Raw genomic sequence first — 21,561 nt, 5'->3', positions numbered from 1 at the left:
AGTGCTGTAATTTTTGGGGAGTCTTTGAAGGGTGATAGTGATATTTTAAATTGCATAGTTATTTAATACATAGTTTTCACATAAAATACTCTATAATTTTGCACAGGAATTTATCTGTGAATATCTAAACTAATATTCACAGATTTTACTTTGGTTGTAAGTTAACATCTTGAAAATTTTATTCATATATGTTACTTGACTTTTTCATGTTAGTCATTTTTCCTGTCTTTTACTTTATTTTGTAAATGCTGCCAAAGATTTTTGTGGGTTTTTTTTCTTCCCTCATTGTTGCTGTTTGATGATTATTTCACTTTGCCAGTAGATTCTGAGCTTCTGAATCCTGATATTCATGTGAAATATTTCACATGAAATTAGAAAAAAAAAGTCTCACAGGGAGTTTGGGCCAACTATTATCCTTCACTTGTTATGATCTGAGTTTTTTCATGCTCTTATGAGTCAAGTAAACTATTTGCACAGTCTGTGGTATATGATGATTGAATTATTTTGCTAGTGTTTTGTTTGGTTTTTCCTATTTAATGATTGTTCACTTTTCATCTGTGTCCCCTCAAAATACTTCCAGAAAGATTGAGTACATTTTGGTCATTCCAAGGGCTTTTAATTAAATATCCGTGGCATAAATCTACCCATTTCAATTTTAGGTTTTCCAAAAAGTAAGAAAACAAAAATGCTGAGCCATTATTCCAATAGAAATGGTAGAATTCCTGAATAACATTTTGGACAGAAACCGTTAGGATAAAAATGTATGTAAACTCATTAGCTTTTAGTGTGTTTAGTCCATATTAATTTTAACCAAGATACTGAGTATTTAATTAGTTGTAACATATAAACTAAAAATGTGGAATTCTCATTATTACTTAATGTCCAAAGAGACAATGTTTGTGTGGGAATAGAAGCTCATATGTGCATGGAAAATAAAGTTCATCTATTTTTAGGGGATAAACTTTACATTTTTCCCTTACCTCTATCTATAAATGAATCATATCCCTCTTTATTTAGGTTTCTTTTTTCAATTTATTTATTTACTGTCAAAGTGGTATACAGAAGGGTTACAGCAAGTATAGTCCTTATTAAACTTGTTACCGCCTCCCTCATTTTTCTCCCTCCTTCCCTCCTCCCCAATTCCCCTCTCATGAGTTGTACAGCTAGATTATGACATATAATTTTGTAAGTATTGCTGATGCATTGGTTAGTCTTTTTCCCTTTGTCTCTCCATTTTGATGTCGCCTTCCCTTCCCTAGTTCCAGTAAACATATATACAATACCCAGGGTATCAAAATCATTAATAGTAACATCAGGGGTAAAATTCTTGGAAAAAGACGAAAGAAAGTGGCATGATTTCAGATGGTACATTGAAAATAACAACAACAATGGTAAACCACTTATTTCCATAACTTGGAGTTCATTTCATTTAGCATTATCTTATGTGTTCATATGTACATAGCTATTGAACTATTGTTATCTTCTGCTACAACTATCCGAGATGTGCACTAATTATTACCAAGGAGCGAAACCATAGAGTCTATGTTACTTCGGGTCTGGCTCACTTATAGATCATGTTACAAAGGATTTGCTTTGAACATCTCTAAAGACTTTCCTGTTGGTATCAAAATTGCTCAGAATTGTTCAGTGTGGCTTTGTCATTAATTACAGAGACACTAATTAACTTTAAGTGGCTGGATATATTTGTAAAACAAGGTGAACATGAACAAGCATGGTAATAGAATGAACAAAATTATGTAACCCAGCCAGTGTCAGAATCACAAGTAGGTACACTTATTCACTGAGTTTTAAAAATAATCCCCTTGCACTTCTATGAGAATATCATACTATTCATGCTGCTCCGATCAGGCCCACCCAGCCATCAATTTTCCCTGCCACTGTATTAACTGGGATCCTTTTCTCCCTCATGCCTCTGGGCTGTTTCAGTTCCACTTAAGAAAATGTAACTAGTTCTCCAAAGGCTACTTCACTCCACTTCTGGATCTCACTTTGTGCCTGTTAGTGGCCTCTTGTCATAAGAGAAAAATGTGCATGAGACATGCATATGTATGAAACACAATCTCCTACTTCACTGTAGGCATAATGCTGAAAACTTTCAGATGAATAGAAATGGCAACATGTCCCAAGATCACTGTCATGAAAATTGCAAAAGATAATTTGCAAATATTATTTTATTTTATTTTTGTGTGTGGGGGGAGCAGTGTTACAAGTTTGAGAACTTCGAGTCTTACATTTGGTAGGCAAGAGATCATCTACTTATGCCACATTCCAGCTCTTTTGTGGTTTATTATTCAGAAAAGGTCTCATCCCACAGTGTAGGGCCCCTGGGAATTGAGATTACAGGAGTGAATCACAATGTCTACCTTTTTTTTTGTTGAGATTGGTCCCAACTCTCACTAATCTGGTCTCACACAATGTTAATTCCCATTCTTTCATCTGAGTTGCAAGGATTGGGAATGTAGGGATGTACTACCACATTCAGCTCAAATATTACATTATTTCTAAATCCAAACCCCTAGAATAACATTATCTATAAAGCATCTCTGTTTGGCTCTTAATAGACAAATATTTAATATTTTCCTTAATTCCTCTTATTGATTTTTCTATTTATAAACATGATTTGGTTAACTTAATAGTTCATAGTTCTGTGAAAAGAAATGTTTAAATCTAGCACTTTTTATGATTAAGCAAAAAATAAAAATAGAACAAATAATTACACCAAGAAAATGGATTTATTGAGTCTATTCTTAGGTGGATATGAATAGCTCATACCTCTCATCTTAATTACTCAGGAGGTCACAATTGAAGGACCAAATGAGAGAACAGAAACAACAGAAAAGACTGAAGGATTTTTTTTTCTCCTATTAACTCATAAAAAGGTGGCATGGTGATTTGAATCAAGTGGTAGAGCACCATTCTAGAAGAAACCACAGTGAATGCCAGATCCCAAACACCTCCCTGAAACTGGCAAAATAAACATATATAACAGAAAAGCAACAAAAACAACCACTGATGAACACATATGAAAGGATGAAAATGAACACAACTTAGAATACTGAAATTAAGGGCATGTAAAAGGTGAATGAGGAAACGGAGAAGAAATAGCATAACAATAAAAGAAGTAGTTAGGGCTTTAATGAAGTAAATGAATAAAAGCTTTCAATTCATTGTAGGGAGGAAAGGAAACATGCAATTTCAAGAGAGAAAAATCTTTTAATTTATAATATAGTTTCCAAAAGACAGGCTTATTTATGTACCTGTGTTTCCTGGTGTATTGTGCATATGTTAAAAATCCATTACAATTTTGTCAACATTCCAAAAGTCAAAGCCACTGGCACTATCGTAAAAATCATTACTAAATGGACAAAAGATCAAACTCATTATCCTCATGGTTTCACTATTGTTCTAATCAGAGCAAACAGTAGATTACTTCAGTGCTGAATACTTAGGAGGTAATGGATACGATTAATAATGCAATCAAACACTCATTAATGTTTTTAACAAATGAATGATTATTAAAATACACAGTTATGAATGCATACATGTTCAAGGCACTTCAAAAAAGATTTGCTTCTAATTACTGATTGTCTCAGTTTTCCATTCTAACTTATCTAACGTAAAATGTTGACTCAAATAATAAGCATAAGCTTTCTATTCATGGTTTTCTTTTTTCCTGGTTTCACTCATTGTAGGCTGCTTGTTGTGCAAAATGTGCAACAGCAATTTATTTCTTACATTCCATAGTTTAGTCCCTGAACTCCTTATGTTTACTTTGTAGATTGGCTGAAGTGATAAAGTAATATGCTCTTCTATAGATGACATTTCAAGGTGAAAACCAGCAATTTATAGAATATTTTACTAAAAGACACTACTGATGTTTTTCTATCTTTTGATGCTTGACTATGCCCTAAGCAACAATGCTTTCTATTTATGTTTTGTACCATTTTTATCCTTCTTAAAACCATGATCTTTGTTACGGTGATAACACAAAAGAATTCTTGACTTTTGACACAAATTTTCTTCTTCTTAGTTTCAAATTCTTGTGCTTCAGCATGCACAATATCTTCAAGCTTTTAAATATTTCTATGTTAGAATATAAGATCAAAGTGTATGATTTTTTTGATGACTCATTAAAGTTGATTTATTCCAGGGATCCAAAGCTGGTTCAGTATACACAAGTCAATTAATGTAATCCACCATATCAACAGGAGCAAGGGCAAGAATCACATGATTATTTCTCTAGATGCATGAAAAGGGTTTCATAAAATCCAGCACCCATTTATGATAAAAGCTTTGGAGAAACTTGGATTCCAGAGAACTTTCCTGAATATAATAAAGGCTGTCTATGAAAAACCCACAGTGAGCATTATACTTAATGGTGAAAAACTAAAGCCATTTCCTTTAAAATCAGGAGCAAGACAAGCTCTCTCCTCTCCTCTTCAACATAGTACTAGAATTCCTGGCCAGAGAAATAAGGCAAGATGAAGACATAAAGGGGATCCAAATAGGAAAAGAAGATGTTAAACTGTCTCTTCAGAAAACATGATCCTGTATCTAAACAACCCCATACACTCTACTGCCAAGTTACTTGAGCTGGTCAAAAAATTGGCAAGGTAGCAGGATATAAAATAAATCCTCAAAAATCAATGGCTTTTGTGTATGCCAACAACCCGAAGAGTGAGGCTGAACTCAGGAAAGCAACACCTTTTGCAATAGACTCAAAAAACATAAAATATTTAGGAATAACCTGAACCAAAGAAGTGAAAGACCTCTATGATGAAAACTTTAAAAACCTGAAAAGGTTCTGCATATATTTTTTATATGATGCCTTTGTCCATTGTATGGCCAGCTAAGATCTTTTCCCAATCTGTGGGATTTCTGTTTATCTTGCAAGCTATGTCTTTTGCCCTGCAGAAGCTCTGCAATTTGATGCAGTCCCATTTGTCCATCATCCTTTCCTTGATTTGTAGCATTTCTGGATCTTTGTTAAGGAAGTTCCGTCCTGTGCCAAGGAGCCCAAGTGTTCCTCCTACTTCTTCTTTTAGTGTTTTCAGGGTGTATGTTTTAATTTTGAAATCTTTGATCCATTTGGAATTGATTTTGGTGCAGGGTGATATATAAGGGTATATATAGTTTTAGTTTGTTGCAGTGTTAAACCAGTATTGCCAGCATGATTTGTTAAAGAGGCTATCTTTCTTCCATCCTATATTTTTAGCTCCTTTATCAAAGATTAAGTAGGCATAGTTCTCTGGGTTCATTTCTGGGTCTTCAATTCTGTTCCATTGGTCTTCAGGCCTGTTCCGGTGCCTGTTTTTTTACTATAGCTTTATAATACAGCTTGAAGTTTGGTATTGCAATTCCTCCAGCAGGGTTCTTTCTGCTTAGGATTGTTTTTGCTATTCGAGTTCTTTTATTGTTCCACATGAATTTCTGGATCGCTTCCTCTATTTCATTAAAAAATGGTGTTGGGTTATTAATGGGTATTGCATTGAATTTGAAGATAGCCTTTGGCAATATTGCCATTTTGACTATATTAATCCTCCCAATCAGGACAAAGGCCTCATATCTAAAATATATGCAGAACTAAAACAATTAAATTCCTCCAGAACAAAACCGTAAAGAACCAACAGCCCCTTCAACAAGTGGGCTAAAGACTTAAAAAGAGACTTCTCTGATGAGGAAATGAGAATGGCCAAGAGACATAGAAACGTCACTGGCCATAAAAGAAATGCAAATAAAACAACATTGAGATTCCATCTCACCCCAGTAAGAATGTCCTATATCAAGAAAACTAACAATAATAAATGTTGGAGGGGATGTGGCCAAAAGGGAACCCTACTTCATTGTTAGTGGGAATGTAAACTGGTTCAGCCCTCTGGAAAGTAGTATGGAGATTCCTCAGAAGGCTAAACATATAGCTCCCCTATGACACAGCAACCCCACTTTTGGGCATCTACCCAAAAGACCACAAACAATTACGCACTAAAGCCACCAGCACAACAATGTTCATTGCAGCACAATCTGTCATAGCTAAACTATGGAACCAACCCAGATGCCCCTCAGTAGACGAATGGATCAGGAAAATGTGGTACATATACACAATGGAATTTTATGTTTCTATCAGAAAGAATGACATTGCCCCATTCGTAATGAAGTGGAAGGGCTTGGGAAAAAAATCATACCAAGTGAAGTGAGCCAGACCCAAAGACACATGGACTCTATGGTCTCCCTCATAGGGAATAATTAGCACAGGTTTAGGCTAGTCACAGCAGAGGATCACAAGAGCCTAATAGCTATGCCCCTATGAATGTATAAGATATGCTAAGTGAAGTGAACTCCATGTTATGGAAACAAGTGATATATCACTGTTGTAATTACTTTCAACATGCCATGTGAAACCGTAGCTTCTATTGTAGATGATCTTCTTATATCCCCTTCCTGTAGTTGTACTTGCACTATCACTGTATCTTATCTGAGTACATTGGAAATTGTATATACTGGTATTCGAACTAGGAAAGTGAAAGGGAATACCAAAATCAAGAGACACAGGATAAAAAGACAAACGACTACAAAAGCAATACTTGCAAAACTGGTGTAAACCAACTGAACAACTCATGGGGGAAGAAAAAGGGGAAGGGGGAGGAGGGAATGAGGGAGGAGGTAACAAACAGTACAAGAAATGTATCCAATGCCTAAAGTATGAAACTGTCACCTCTCTGTATATCACTTTGACAATAAATAAGAAAAAAAAATACCCGAAAAAGGAAATTAAGGCAGAACTAAGGAAATGGAAAAACCTCTCATGCTCCTGGATTGGGAGGATTAACATTATCAAAATGGCAATGTTGCCAAAGGCTATCTAAAAATTCAACACAATACCCATCAATATCCCAACACCTTTCTTTAACGAAATGGAAGGAGCAATCGAGAAATTAATTTGGAACAATAAAAGACTCTGAATAGCAAAAACAATCCTAAGTAGAAAAAACAGTGCAGGAGGAATTTCAATACCAAACTTCAAGCTGTATTACAAAGCTATAGTAATTTAAAAAAAAAAAAAACTTGGCTTGGTATTGACACAAGAAGAATCCTGTGGACAAGTGGAACAGAACTGAAGATCCAGAAATGAACCCACAGAACTATGGCTACTTAATCTTTGGTAAAGGAGGTAAAAAATAGGTTGAAAGAAAGACAGCCTCTTCAACAAATCGTGCTGGCAAAACTGGTTCAACACCTTTAACAAACCAATACTATATCCTTATATATTACCCTGCACCAAAATCAATTCCAAATGGATCAAAGACCTCGACGTAAAATCAGATACCCCTAAAACACTACAAGAAGGAATCGGAGAAACACTCCTTGGCACGGGAACAAATTTTCTTAATAAAGGCCAGAAATGCCACAAATCAAAGAAAAGTTGGACAAATGAGACTGCATCAAACTGTAGAACCTCTGCACAGCAAAGGGCGCAACTGGCAAGAAAAACAGTAAGACCACAGATTGGGAGAAGACTTTTACTGGCCACAAAATGGACAAAGGCTTCATATCTAAAATATACGTAGAAGTCAAAAAATTAAATTCCTCCAAAACAAATCCTCAAAGATCCAACAGCCCCTTCAAGAAGTGGGCTAAAGTACTAAAAAAGAGACTTCTCTGAAGAGGAAATGAGAAAGGCCAAGAGACACATGAAGAAGGGTACTTCATCACTGGACATAAAAGAAATGCAAATCAAAACACCCCAGTAAGAATGTCCCTTATCAGGAAAATGAATAATAACAAATTCTAGAGGGAATGTGGCCAAAAGGGAACTGTAATACACTGTTGGTGGAAATGCAAACTTGTTCAACCCCTCTGAAAAGCAATATGGAGGTTCCTCAGAAGGCTAAACATAGAGCTCCCCTATGACCCAGCAGCCCCACTTTGGGGCATCTACCCAAAAGACTACAGACAAGAACAAACTAAAGCCACCAGCACAGCATTGCTCGTCACAGCACAATTTGTCATTGCTAAAATATCAAACCAAACCAGATGCCTCTCAGTAGATGAGTGGGATCAAGAAAATGTGGTACATATACACAATGGAATTCTATGCCTCTATCAGAAAGAATAACATTGCCCCATTCATAAAGAAATAGAAGGGCTTGGAAAAAAAATCATACTAAGTGAAGTGAGCCAGACCCAAAGAAACATGAACTCTATGGTTTCTCTCATAGGGATTATTTAATACATATCTAGGACAGACATATTAGAAGATCACAATAGCTCAAAAGCTATGCCCATATGAGCACATAGGATAATGCTTAGTGAACTGAACTCCAAGATTTGGAAATAAGTGGTATATCATTGTTGTAGTTACTTTCAACATGGCATGTGAAACCGTACCTTTTTTTCTCTAGTATTCCCTTCTTGTGGTTTTACCCCTGCTATTACTGTAACTGATCTTAGTACCCTGGATACTGTATATAGATGTATGGGAACTAGGGAAGGGAAAGGTAATAACAAAATAGAGAGACAAAAGATAAAAGACAAACCATTGCAAAAGCGATACTTACAAAGCCAATTGGTGTAAACCAACTTTACAACTCATAGTGGAGAGGAAAGTGGGGAGGGGGAAGACAGGGGAAAAATGAGGGAGGAGGTAGCAAGTTGGATAAGAAATATACTTGCCTTACATATGAAACTGTAACCCCTCTGTATTTCACTCTGACAATTCAGAAGAAGAAAACAAAGAATATAAGATCACCTTTGAAATTTGATTGAATGAGCATGTTTCATGATTATAATATAGAATGCTTTAATATGTTTCCTTCCTAAATTCTTCTTAATTCTCTTTCTGAGAAATATATCATCCAGAACATACATAGTTATTGTGTGTATACTCAAATTGGAAGCAGCAATTTCGAAACTTTCATCCTCACTAATGTTAAGCATCCTTCCTGTTATTTGTTAAGATGAGCCAATCAAATGTAGATTTACCCTAATGTTTATTTATAGCTTTCTCTCAGTGTTAGTGGTGAATAAAAATACTGTAAGGAAATAAATTCTGCACACTGAGGTTCATATTCTCTAATGAGATCTTGGCCCTCTTTTCAATGACTAGGCCACCTGACCTCTCATTGATAAACTTATACTTCACTTGTTCTAGTGGAGGTTGTCAGCTAATCTCTTCCATTTGTTTTTCTCCATGCCTCATTACTATTAATGTTCATGTGCCTTCAAAATACCACATTTGTAATACTCCTTGCTTTGAGAGTCCACCTCCTTGATGGAGTTCATGCCTGTCTTCACCCACCATCGAATCCTCAGTGGTGCTTCTAGTCTCATTCATGTAATGGATCTATTCTTGAAGAAGATAAAACCCAGCATGCATCATTCTTCTTGACTTTTACTGCCCACCAAAATTTATAGACACCTGAAATCCTAATATTCTCCACTACTTTCTCTCGGTGATAATATACTTTCCCACCTTTCTCATGCTTTTAACCTCCTAAATAAGATATGGCAGTGTTAGCAGTTTATAATACTTCCTATTTTTTTAAACTTACACATCTCCTATCCTAATGCTTTAGTCAATTCACTTCTTAAAGCCATAGGATCTTCACCCAAGTCCTCTCTAGTTAGGCCTGTATCTTGTAGTTCATCTTATTTCTTCATTATAGAACAAGGTGTATTGACTGTGTTTCAACTTACTTTTCTAAACATTATTAATCAGAGGAAAAGAAATAACCACAAGAAATGGAGGAGTCATACTCTGGCTTGTTGGAGTTGATATATCACTAGGAAAGACAATTTGGGAAGGGGTCTCTCTACTTAAGAATCAATGATTGTGGGAAGAGGACTTCTCACTCCTAGCAAAAAGAAGGAACACCCCAATTATGTGTTCCACCACCATCCTAGCCACAGGAGAATTGTAGGAGCCATGGCTATAATGATGGATTTGACACTGTTAAAGATGAACAGAGGATTGACTGGTAGGACAGCTCTATGTACTCATTCCAGTGTGGAAAAATTGCTGTAATAATGGACATGGACTAACTCAAGACACAGGTCTCAGCAGCCAGGACAGTGAAGGAGATCTTCAGACAGCAGCCTTCAGGCAGATGCAAACTTCACTGCCTCATGTCGTGAAATAGCCAGCCTCCACCCTTTCTGTGTGTTGTTCAAAGTAACTTTTTTTTAATCACAAAAATTCCTTATATCACTGTTGTAACTACTTTCAACGTGCTATGTGTAACCGTAGCTTCTATTATTGATTATCTTCTTGTATCCCCTTCCTGTGGTGTACCTGCACTATCTCTGTATCTTATCTGAGTACATTGGAAACCATGTATACTGGTATTAGAACTAGGAAACTGAAAGGAATACCAAAATCGAGAGACACAGGGTAAAAAAGACAAACAACTACAAAAGCAATACTTGCAAAACTGTTTGGTGTAAATGAACTGAACAACTCATGGGGGAAAAGGGAAAGAGGAATGGGGGAGGAGGGAATGAGGGAGGAGGTCACAAACAGTACAAGAAATGTATCCAATGCCTAACGTATGAAATTATAACCTCTCTGTACATCAGTTTGACAATAAAAATTTAAAAAAAATAAAAATGCTTAATTTTGTAAGAATGGAACTACTTCATTGAAACATCAGCCTGGGCCAAAAAAAAAAAAATACTGTCATTCTGTTTTAGAATTTCTAGTCTGGGTACAAAAATAGGTCATCAACATGAACAAAAGCCCAATGAATGAGTTTTATGCAAAAATACAGGTTTACTAAATATGCTAATGTATTCATTTAACATAAGTTCCATCTCTACTCTTCAAGGTGTCCATGGAATGTACTTATTTTCCTGTCAGCCATATACTAGGTTGTGTGTGTGTGTGTGTGTGTGTGTGTGTGTGTGTGTTTTCTTTGTTTTGTTTTTTACCTCTTGCCAACAAGCTTAAAAGGGGAAGTCAATTACAAGGAGATAATGTGGTATCCTTCTGTAACTCATGTTTTGAAAGGTTCTGTAGTGTTAAGCAAAGTGTCATCATGCTAACTAGTAAATAAATTTTGAAACAAAAAATAAAATTGGTGCTCCTGTGTAGGCACTTACCATGTATGGCTTCTGGGACTGGAAAATATTCTGGGGGAACTGAGCAATGACTGACAGGCAATTATAAAGGCTGTATACTTGCATTCCACTAAGGTGATAGAAACACCTATCATAAACACTGTTCATTTGCCTACAGTACATAGAAACATTTACTTCATCATTAGTAAGTTAACCTTAGCTTTGACTATACCTATGTGAATTTTGCATTTTGAAAATATTTGTAATAATGCAACATGCAAGCATAAACACAGTGTACATCTGTAAAGAAATAGGTTATTCATGTCTTCATGTTATCTCTGTTTTCTATTTTTAAATAGGTTTCAAGTGTTTTGTTGTTGTTGTTGAAGATGAAGTCACAAACACACAACCTGAACTTGAATACATGTTCAAGTTCATCAATATTACTGTCTCCTGGGACTTCCACAGCCAGTCCCACTTTGAAGGTCTCAGGGGTATTAACTTCACAGTGGAGGAAGATAGGTTTCATCTGCTCAGATATCTAATCCTTCTTCCAGAAAACCTCCCAAGGCCCTGCTGGGGGAGACTTCTCAGTCCGTGGTGGTTTGCTTAGCTTGTTTCTTCATTTTTAGGTCATAGTTCCTCAGAAACGTATCTTCCGAAGAGGAGTAATGTGACCCTGTTATCTTGTGCTCTAGTGTGTCCTGGACAGGTGTGTTTACTGAAAGGCATGAAGGCCCTACAATTCTCACCAGGGCAGGATTCAATTTGTAACCTGCTTCAACACCCCAAAGTAAAATTGTCACCCTGTCCATAAAAGCCTGGCAGCCTGGTTTTCATTCTTTATGGGTGAAACTGTGCATAGTCATCTGATTTCAAAACAGGGTAGTTGCATCTCTATTGCAAATTTGCTCTGTCAAGTGAATTTCCTCCACCATCAGCTTATCTACTTTCTAAAAATTTGTCAGCTTCTTTTCAGCAGCCCTTCCAGACCTACTTGCTCTCACACTATGAGAATACTGATTATTTAAAATATGCTGGAATTCAACTCAGTATCATGGTGTGTGTGTGTGTGTGTGTGTGTGTGTGTGTGTGTGTGTGTGTGTGTTTCCATAATGCAATATTTTCCTTGGTCATAATCAGATGCTGGGGTGACATGCTGTCCTTGCATGGTATTCAAGCCAGGTCGTTAGGCATTAAACTCAATCTTCTTTAGACTTTCCCTAGACTTCTGTTACTTCTCCTACCTTCAGGAAAATGGAGTGTTTCGCAGCTTCTATCACTTTGTTCAAACTCTTCACGATTATAGCTATTATAGGCAAAGCTTACAAAAAAAATCCATGTTAGTGTAATTTTGACTGTTCAATACAACCTATTCTGGATACATTTATTTCATAGCTAAGTTTATGCTACTAACTGGTTAGAGTATTTTAAGATCGACTGATTTTGTCTTCCCTTAAAAATCTTTCACATTATTAAGTAAAATGTAGAAGTATATCCTCAACATGGAATCATATTACAAAGCACAATCTGAAAATAAACACCCTAAATTCTCTACATAGGAACACTAAGTGCCTAAGAATAACATAAGTAATTATTTTTATATTTATTTCATCAATTGTTATTCTAGCACTTTTCTTAAAGAAAGGAAATGAATTCCCTGATGTCTTCTAACTATTCTACCTGATAAGGCTTTTAATTTTATATTGTCTTTAAGGATTTTTAAATTGTCACTAAGTAGTTATATGGAGGTTCCACTTAACAAAGCAGTTTATGAATACATTAACCAGCCCCATCCTTGCTTTTCTTAATTTTGTTGTATATACAATGTTTGTTGTTTCTTTTGCCAGTCTTGGGGCTTGAACTCAGGGCAGGGGCACTGTCCCTAACCTTCTTTTGCTCAAGGCTATCACTCTACCCCTTGAGCCATGGCACCACTTCCAGCTTTTTCTGTTTATGTGGTGCTGAGGAATTGAACCCAGGGCTTCATGCATGCTAGGCAAGCAATGTACCACTAAGTCACATTCCCAATCCTACAATGAATTCTTGACTGCATTCTCCCCACCTTCCCATCTGAAAGTTGGTTTTGTTCTGCATCATATTATACATTTTTAGAACCTCACCAAAAAAGTCAGCTGATGAATTTCACACTGAATTCGAGTCCCTAAGCTGCAGCAAGCATTGATCTATGATTTTATCTTTCCTAAAATGTAAGAGAAGTACAAATAGAATGTTCCATCTATAGGCTTGCTTCATATGTAAGCATTAGTTGTACAGGATTTCATTGTAACATTTGCATACATAGATCCTTGTTTTTTGCATTTTATATTCTAGTATAAGTCATTTTTCCATTAGTTGAAGGAATAGTTTATATCTCTGGATATAGTATAAATATGGACTTTTATATACTCTATTACTAATTCTATACTTGATCTTAGCCAAAAGGCCAAGAAGCAGTTCTATTACCAATTCTAAAATCAAAGAGCTGACCTCACTTGCTGCTTTTCTTTTGAAAATGAAGTCTGTTTTCCTAGTTCTCTCAAATGAAGCAAAAAAAAAAAAAAAACCCATACTGGAAAATGCACACACTGAAGCTGTAAGGACCGAAGAATTTCTTTTTCCATAAATGATTTTTTTCTTCATTTTATTTTCATTTACTCTTAGATAACAATCCTAATCTCAACTGAGATCTTTTGTCACAGTTTAGCTGCTTTTCTCTTCCTTCCTTCCTTCCTTCCTTCCTTCCTTCCTTCCTTCCTTCTTTCCTTCCTTCCTTCCTTTTTTTCTTTTTGTTAGTCATGAGGCTTGAACTAAGGGCCTGGGCACTCTCCCTGAACCTTATCCTTCAAGACTAGTTCTCTACCACTTTGAGCCACAAGTCCACTTCAGGTATTCTGGGGGTTAATTGGAGGTAAGAATCTCACGGACTTTCCTGCTGGAACTGGCTTCAAACCCTGATCCTCATACCTCAGCCTCCTGAGTAGCTAGGATTACAAGTTTGAGTCTGCGGCCCCCACCTAGTTTAGCTGCTTTTGAGTTTATCTACACATAAATTTAAAAGACTAGCAGAAGTACCAGAAGTACAGTATCATTGCATTTGAGAGTACTTTGTCTAAAATATTCCTTCCTAGATTCTTCCCAATTTCCAATAAATACCCTAAAAGGATTCTGGTTCTCTGTGCATGCCAGCAGTGCCTATTCCAAGGCTAAAAGAGGGAACACAAATATAATTCTTCGCTTCTTAATCTGAATTATTACATACTGTCCTGTAGCTGATTTGAGCCATGCATTATGTCTCCAGTCTTTCTAGTTGTGAAAAGGTCAATTTGGAGCTCATTTGGCTTTTAAAAGTCCTCCAATTTAACTTTTTTTTAAATCCAAATAATGAAAATCACCTGAAATATTTTTCCCCTCAGCCTTCCTCTTGGCTGTCAATGTTCTAGGTCATTTTCTTTTCATAACATTCTTTAATATTCCATTTTTAATGTGGAGTCACATGATCTCTCTGGACTATCCATCTTCCATTCTTACATTCTTGGCTCTTAATTTGTAGAACCTATTTTAGTCTTCCATTAAAGATCAGCTTTCACTACATTCACTCAATATATGCACTCAAATCCCATGTAGCTCTTTAAATCATAGTGTGACAACTATATCTTTGCATTGCCTTGAAAAAGACCTCCTTAAATTGCTCCATTATCTGTGCACTTAAAGTTATTTTTGCATGATGCAGCTCAACTTCTACTTGAATGACTGAGCATAGGCAAATTCATGTTTTAAAACAAAAACAATTAAAATTAGCAGAGTAATACTCATCTCAAATAATTGATTTGATTGTCTAACAGGGCATCTGTTGAAAGCAAGTAGCCTATAAGCTGGCATGTTCCTATGATCAATGAATATAATACCCATTCAGGGGCAAATTCTGACTTTCCAGGATGTTGATAAATTCTGGAGGATCTCTAACAGTCAGTTCCTCATTTTAATTTCAACTGTAGTGTGAATAAAAATTAACTGCATTCTCTGCCTACCTAGAGTAACTCGGGGTGATTAATAAGGAGCTGCATTCCATGGATATGCATAATCTAAAAATTAATTGCTAATCATAATGGCACTGACAAGCTCCAGCTATCCTTCACCTCATCCATGCCTGGAAATGAAGACTTTCTTGACGAAGACCTCTGTCTTTCTCTACATGGGCTGTTTATCAATTTCTCTGGAGTGACACTAAATCAAGTGGCAGCACATGGTAATGTAAATCACAGCCTAATTTAGTTGTCACTGTGTTGTGACACTTGGTTAAAAATGCTTTTTAATTGTGGGTATAAATTATACATGAACAATTCTTACTGACAGTCTTAATACTACTTCAGATTATTTCACCCAAGGGGAAATAGTGAGCATCATCAACATGAGGGAAGTGTATGTCCCAAATTTCTTCAATAGCAATTTAGTAAGTGATAGTAATGATGATGTTCTCTCACTTACTTTCACTCAAAATTCCCCAGTACTCTATTGCTAGTTAAATAAAGATTTTCCTTTTTCATTTTATGTAAATAATCTCCCCTATTATTTCATAAATTTTTTTATTGGGGACCTCTTCAGAAATGTAAATAATGGTAATTTACTAGTAGTATCAGTGGTCTGATATCCTATATTAATGATTTTCAGAGTCTACTTAGGTATTACAGAAAATAAAAGAGTCAAGTTATCAGGACTTATTTATCTGGTGAGGTATAGTCTACAGGTATGTAGACCATCCCTAAAAATTCAGACATGTTGGAGCTGGCAGATAAAAATTCAAATACTCAATATTTACTTTATTGACTTCTGAGTGTCCATAAATCTATTCACAATGGATAGTATACAAAACACATAAATAAGGTGAGCTTTGTCTATGTATAGAAGTAACAAAAAAGGAACAAAAAGAACAAAGAAGCAACAAAAAGATTTTGAAGAATTTCATGTAGATAATGAAGCATGACATATGAAGTCCTAGAAATTGGGGTTTTCTCTTGGTACTCTCATTCACATTCTGTTTGGAAGAATACAGCTCATGGGTGTTTTAATGTTTTGTAATACCTGTTCTGCCCAAGCCCTTCTTCCTGGATTACCACTTTGAAAAACCTTGGACTCTCTCAAATTATTGTCTTATTTTTTATCCTTAGAGTTTACTAATAGCTGGCTACTTGTAGGTAGCATCAGGATGGGGTCTGGTCACCAGAAAGGCTAAAACAAGATGACAGGGTTAACACTTTTACCTTTAGACGAAACCTCCAGCAGGGACAGGCAGAGTTTAAGCTGATCACCAACAGCAAGGTATTTGATGAACCATTCCTCAGTAAGGAAGTCTCCATAATATCCAAGGGATGGGATTCAGAAAGCTTCCGAATTGCAGTATACATGGAAATTCCTAGGAAGTGGGCTTCCCAGAGAGACTATGGAGATTTGTAACTCTTCATCCTACGGATCTGTTTAGCATTGAATCCAAGGACAAGGTTTCAGGAACTTCGATTTATCTGGTTGGTCTGACACTCAGGTAAAGTCACCTGCTGCTTGCTTTGTGGGGTTAAGGAGCAGTCTTGGGAATGGAGCCTTTTATGACAAGTAGGTCAGATCCTATTTCCAGATATTCTTTCTATTGAATTGAACTAGAGGACAGTTGGCTTGTGTAGACTGACACACTGGTTGTTTGTTCGCTGTTCAGGCAAAAGCCACACATACCATTTTGGTGTCACAAAAGAGATCTACCCCATGAGAGTGTTGGTAAGAGGAAGATGGTTTACTTTTCCATATTCCAACAGCAAATCTCAATTTCTCATGGGTGAATGCTATCACCATCTCATTTACTTTTATATTCACAGAACAATTACTGTATGGGTGTCTAAGAATTGAGTATAGTGTGCATATTCTAGCAAAGCTGTAAGGACAGAAATTATAACTACTGAAAACTGCTTTGCATGTAGAAAACTTTCAATGCATAACTGGTATTAGTAAGTATTATAGCATCATTGGAACTATTATTACCATTATAAAGAGAAAGATGTTGGGAAGACAGTGTAACTACTTGAGTCATATTATTTGTCATGAAAAATTTGATGTTTATATAGAAGTATTTCCCCTTTCTTTTTTTACTTGTTATTACATTATAATGTAAAAGGGAATGCATAAAATCTTTCAGATGTAATCAGCTTGCCTTGCCAGCCAGAATGTTTTGCCACTTATCATAGAATTTAAACTGACATTTAAAAATAATGCTCTCCTTACCCAATGATAGAAGACTTAAGATTAACACTCTTTTCACTCAAACCAGCAATCTTGTCCTTTATCTTTTCTACCTACAAGAAGGAATATAAACTTTTGTCAAGTAAGACATACAACTTCAGGTATATTTGCCAGTAAACCTGAAGATAAGAAAAAGCAAGGCTACCCTCTAGCCAGAAGCATACCTTCCTACACATAACCTGAATACAAGGACCTGGAATCTTCTCTTAGGGGAAAGATAGCATATTTTAGTCTGGAGTCACTGCTTGCCCCATTTGCCTGACACATTAGTTAAGCGTACTCTTCCTTTTCCTCAATACCCTGTTTTTGTTGTTTGTATATTGGACCACACTTTCAGTCACAATAGCTTCTGTCAAAAGAAAACCAGCACACGGATTAGAGTCACTGACTGGAGTAATTTAAAGAAAAGATCAGTAAGAGAAGTTATCCTTGGTATTTTCTTTCCCTTTATGCTAAGTCTGAGGGATGCTCATGAGTTGCCAGAATGGCACATTAAAATGGGGGAATTTTCTCATTGGTAATAATTAGTATATGTCTAAAATAATCCTGGAAGAGTTGATCACAATGTCTCAATAAACTTGTACATATGACCATATAAAATGATGCTAAGCAAAATGAACTCTACGATATGGAAAGAGAGGTTTTTCTTTGTTGTTGTTGTATTCAATGTACTGTATGAAGTTATTTCTTTTTTTCTTTCATTTATTGTTTCCTGTGATTTATCCCCTGTTGTCACTGTATTTGATTTTGGTACCTTGTGTCTTGTATATACATTTATACGTTTATCTGAATTGGGGGAGGCAAGGGGAACAACAAAATGATGAGACAAAGGACAAAGGGTGAACCAATGCAACAATAATGCTCATAACAGTAATACTCCAACAATACCTTGGAAATGAACTTTACAACCTTGGAGGGGAGGGAAAGTTGGAGGAAACAAGGGAGGGAGTAATAATGTTCGACAAGAAATATACTCACTACCTTATGTAAGTAACTAAACTAAAATAGACGCATTCCAGGAAATTTTGAAATCCCAATAAAATTTAATGATTTCTAATATGCACTAAACATTGCATTCAACATACTTATGCCAGTAATTATTTGTTTACTTATTTTCATTTCAAACATAACTGAGTTCTTTATACAGCACCTAGGAAATCTAACCTGCTGCTACCTCATGGATACTCTGAGGGAAGTGATCTGAAATACTTTTTCACCATTTCTAAGATTTGCCCCATGTCCCAAATATGAAATACAGCACAAAATAACAATAACATCTCAGTTTTCTCTCTCTGAACTATGGCTACCCCTAGTGATACTCCATAAATCCTTGGAATTCCATAGCACAATTAATATACAATGCAAGTTTCCTTAAACATGTTTAACAAATAAATATGTATATGAAATGAACATATGAATGAATATGTATATAAAATGAGCATACTGAGCAAATGAATATAACCATATGTAAAATATGAAAGTGTTTGGTCTAGTCCCTCCTTTCCTTGGAATTCTTCAAGGTTGAATAACAAGTTGAAGAAATAAAAGATTCTAGAACCTGTGTGCTGGACTCTGGAAGACCAGTTGCACCCAATCTGAATCTTGCCATGCCTACTATGGGTTGTCAAGTGATAATTTAAACAACCAATTTAGTTTTACTATCAATTGCCAGAATTGAATGGGAAGGCTTAAAGTAGTGGAAGGACTATGTGAAGAGGAATATCTAGTAAGGAAGGATGGAGGAAAGGTAGGGGAAGGACTATGGGAAGAGGAATATCAAATAAGGAAGGATGGAGGAATGGAACTTCGGTGATAATTCTGTAGTGATAAAGTTGCTAAACTAGTTACTTTGAAACAATTAACTCATTGCAAACTCATTGCACCTTTAATAATATTCCATTAGTTGTGATGTCACACAATATGTAACTTTTATCTTTAATGTTTCTCTACAATCTCTAAGTTGACTTGGTGTTTGACTATATGTTGTTATACCAATATTTAAGCCCTTGGGTCAAAGATTTGCAAGAAATAATACAAAGTAATCTCAAACATACTATAGAAAACTAAATATTAAATCCAAAGGAAAAGAATAATGATTTTGCTAAAATATTGCTTTAAAAGTATTATTAAAATGTAATTCAATATTGGCATCAGGTTATCATACTTTCCCTTGGTTATTTTTAGTTGTTCGTTATTATATCTCATATTTTTTTTCTAAAAAGTAAGTTAGCATGAAACTCTAGTTTTTCCTTTCTTTGCCCATCTACTCTAAGAATTAACACCATTCTCAGCAATCAGATGATCATGAAGGGCCCCCACGGAAACTTGCAGAGGGATTTCAACCGCATCAATGTAGAACTCGGTCTCCTTGGAAAGAAAATGGAGGCTCCGGGTTGACAAATGGTGGGGAAACAGAAAGGAACTGGCCACGGTGTTAGTCAAGGTGTTACTCTGAGTTTCCCCTACAAGATGAGGTCTGTGCATGCTCACTTCCCCATCAACGTCATTATTCAGGAGAATGGATGGGTCTTCAGTTGAAATCCGAAATTTCTTGGGTGAGAAATACATCAAAGAGTTCGGATGAGGACAGGTGTTGCTTGTTCTCTATCTCAAGCCCAGAAAGATGAATTAATCCTTGAAGTAAGTGATATTTAACTTTTCTCAAAATTAGCTGCTTTGATTCAGCAAACAACAGTTAAAAACAAGGATATCAGAAAAATTTTGGATGGTATCTGTTTCTGAAAAAAGAACAGTTCAGCAGGCTGATGAATAAGATCTAAGTTAACCCATCTTCAGAAATGCCACCCAGGATCCTGACAACCAGTTCTGATACTTCAATAATGCAATTAAAGAATTATGTTAAAAAGAAAAGAAAAGAAAAAAGAAACTCTAGTTCTTTAACACATGCAGAAAATGGAAAATATAGTGTGTATATGTCATTTGCCTAAAGTCTTAAGAAATTAGGCACAGGAAAAAAACAGTGTTTGCATTAATAATTTCAAGTCATTGGTATGTCATAAGCATTATCTGGGGATTTAAAATAAATAGAAGTGATTGCAAATTTGTTTTTCTCAAGCATTAACAAATTTGAAGGGAAGAAATTAGAATAATTTAATGTATGGTTTTTAAAAATAAAAACACTTGACTTAGTGGCCAGAAAATTATGCATAGAAATAGAGATAAAAGGTTTAAAAAAAATTCATGCAGGAAGTTACTAGCGATTGTGTGTAGGTAAAGGGATGGAATTAGAAGCATTCATAGTACTGGAAACATAATCTTTGCTTTCATCTTCTTCTTTTATGATTTGTTTTTAAAACAATAATCATACTTTTCTTTTGAAATTAATTTTAAATGAATCAAAGTATTTCTCCTGGACTTTCGACTGGCATTAACAGTTGGATACTATATGCTAGCTGTCAAAATATTGGAAAACACTTAGTACATTTATTCTTCAGCATTGCCAAGTGTGGTAGAATGTTTGCAAAATACACCGTATGTGTGCAGTAGAAAATGACTTGACTTTTATATCACACCTGTTCGATGCAACTGCTGTGCTACAAATTTTCATGGCGATAACTTATTTGAAATCATCTTTGGCAAAGAAAGAAAGAATCCTCTTCATGTTGCTGCATCCATACCAGCACAAAGGTTGTCATTTTCCTACATTTGTGTTTCATTATTTTCTCACCATTTCAGATACCCAAATATAATTACAATGAATCTGAAATCATTATAAAAGAATATCAGAAAATGTGTTTTTTAATGATGAGCATCCAAATATAGTGAGTTAGTAATCTAATCTTCAAAAAAAAACACCAAATTTCAACTAATGGGGTAATTTTCTTGTCAATTCTATCTAGATTGAATCAATATATGTCATCAGCTGCATGAGAATCTATAACATTTTCAGATCTTTGGTTTGCTTTTGAATTTGAAGCTACTACAAATATACAAATTACTGGAAATGACATGAATAAAAGATATTATTTAAAACTAGATTGAACCAGTGTTTATACAATTGTATTCATTAGGGAATACACTATTAATTTTTAAATTAACTTGATGATTTCAAATATTTTCCAGACCTCAGATTATTTTATTTCTCAGATAAATTGTCATCCTTTTTTCAACTTAACTTCTTATGATGTGAAGCAAAGTATATAATTTTTAATGGTGCTTACCAGGAAGCTTTTAAACTGAATT

General features: G+C 35.4%; 1 protein-coding gene and 1 pseudogene across 1 annotated transcript in view; one reads left to right on the top strand and one right to left on the bottom strand.

Annotated features, from left to right (window-relative positions):
• The window catches only part of Galntl6 (polypeptide N-acetylgalactosaminyltransferase like 6), an 837,540-nt gene that overhangs the window by 763,460 nt on the left and 52,519 nt on the right, over positions 1 to 21,561 (bottom strand). The window lies entirely within an intron of this gene.
• On the top strand, positions 19,657 to 20,188 carry LOC125339545 (annotated as a pseudogene).

This window comes from Perognathus longimembris, chromosome 21 (assembly GCF_023159225.1).
Source record: "Perognathus longimembris pacificus isolate PPM17 chromosome 21, ASM2315922v1, whole genome shotgun sequence".
In the NCBI taxonomy this organism is placed as follows: Eukaryota; Metazoa; Chordata; class Mammalia; order Rodentia; family Heteromyidae; genus Perognathus; species Perognathus longimembris.
This window is presented reverse-complemented; position numbering and strand designations above follow the sequence as displayed.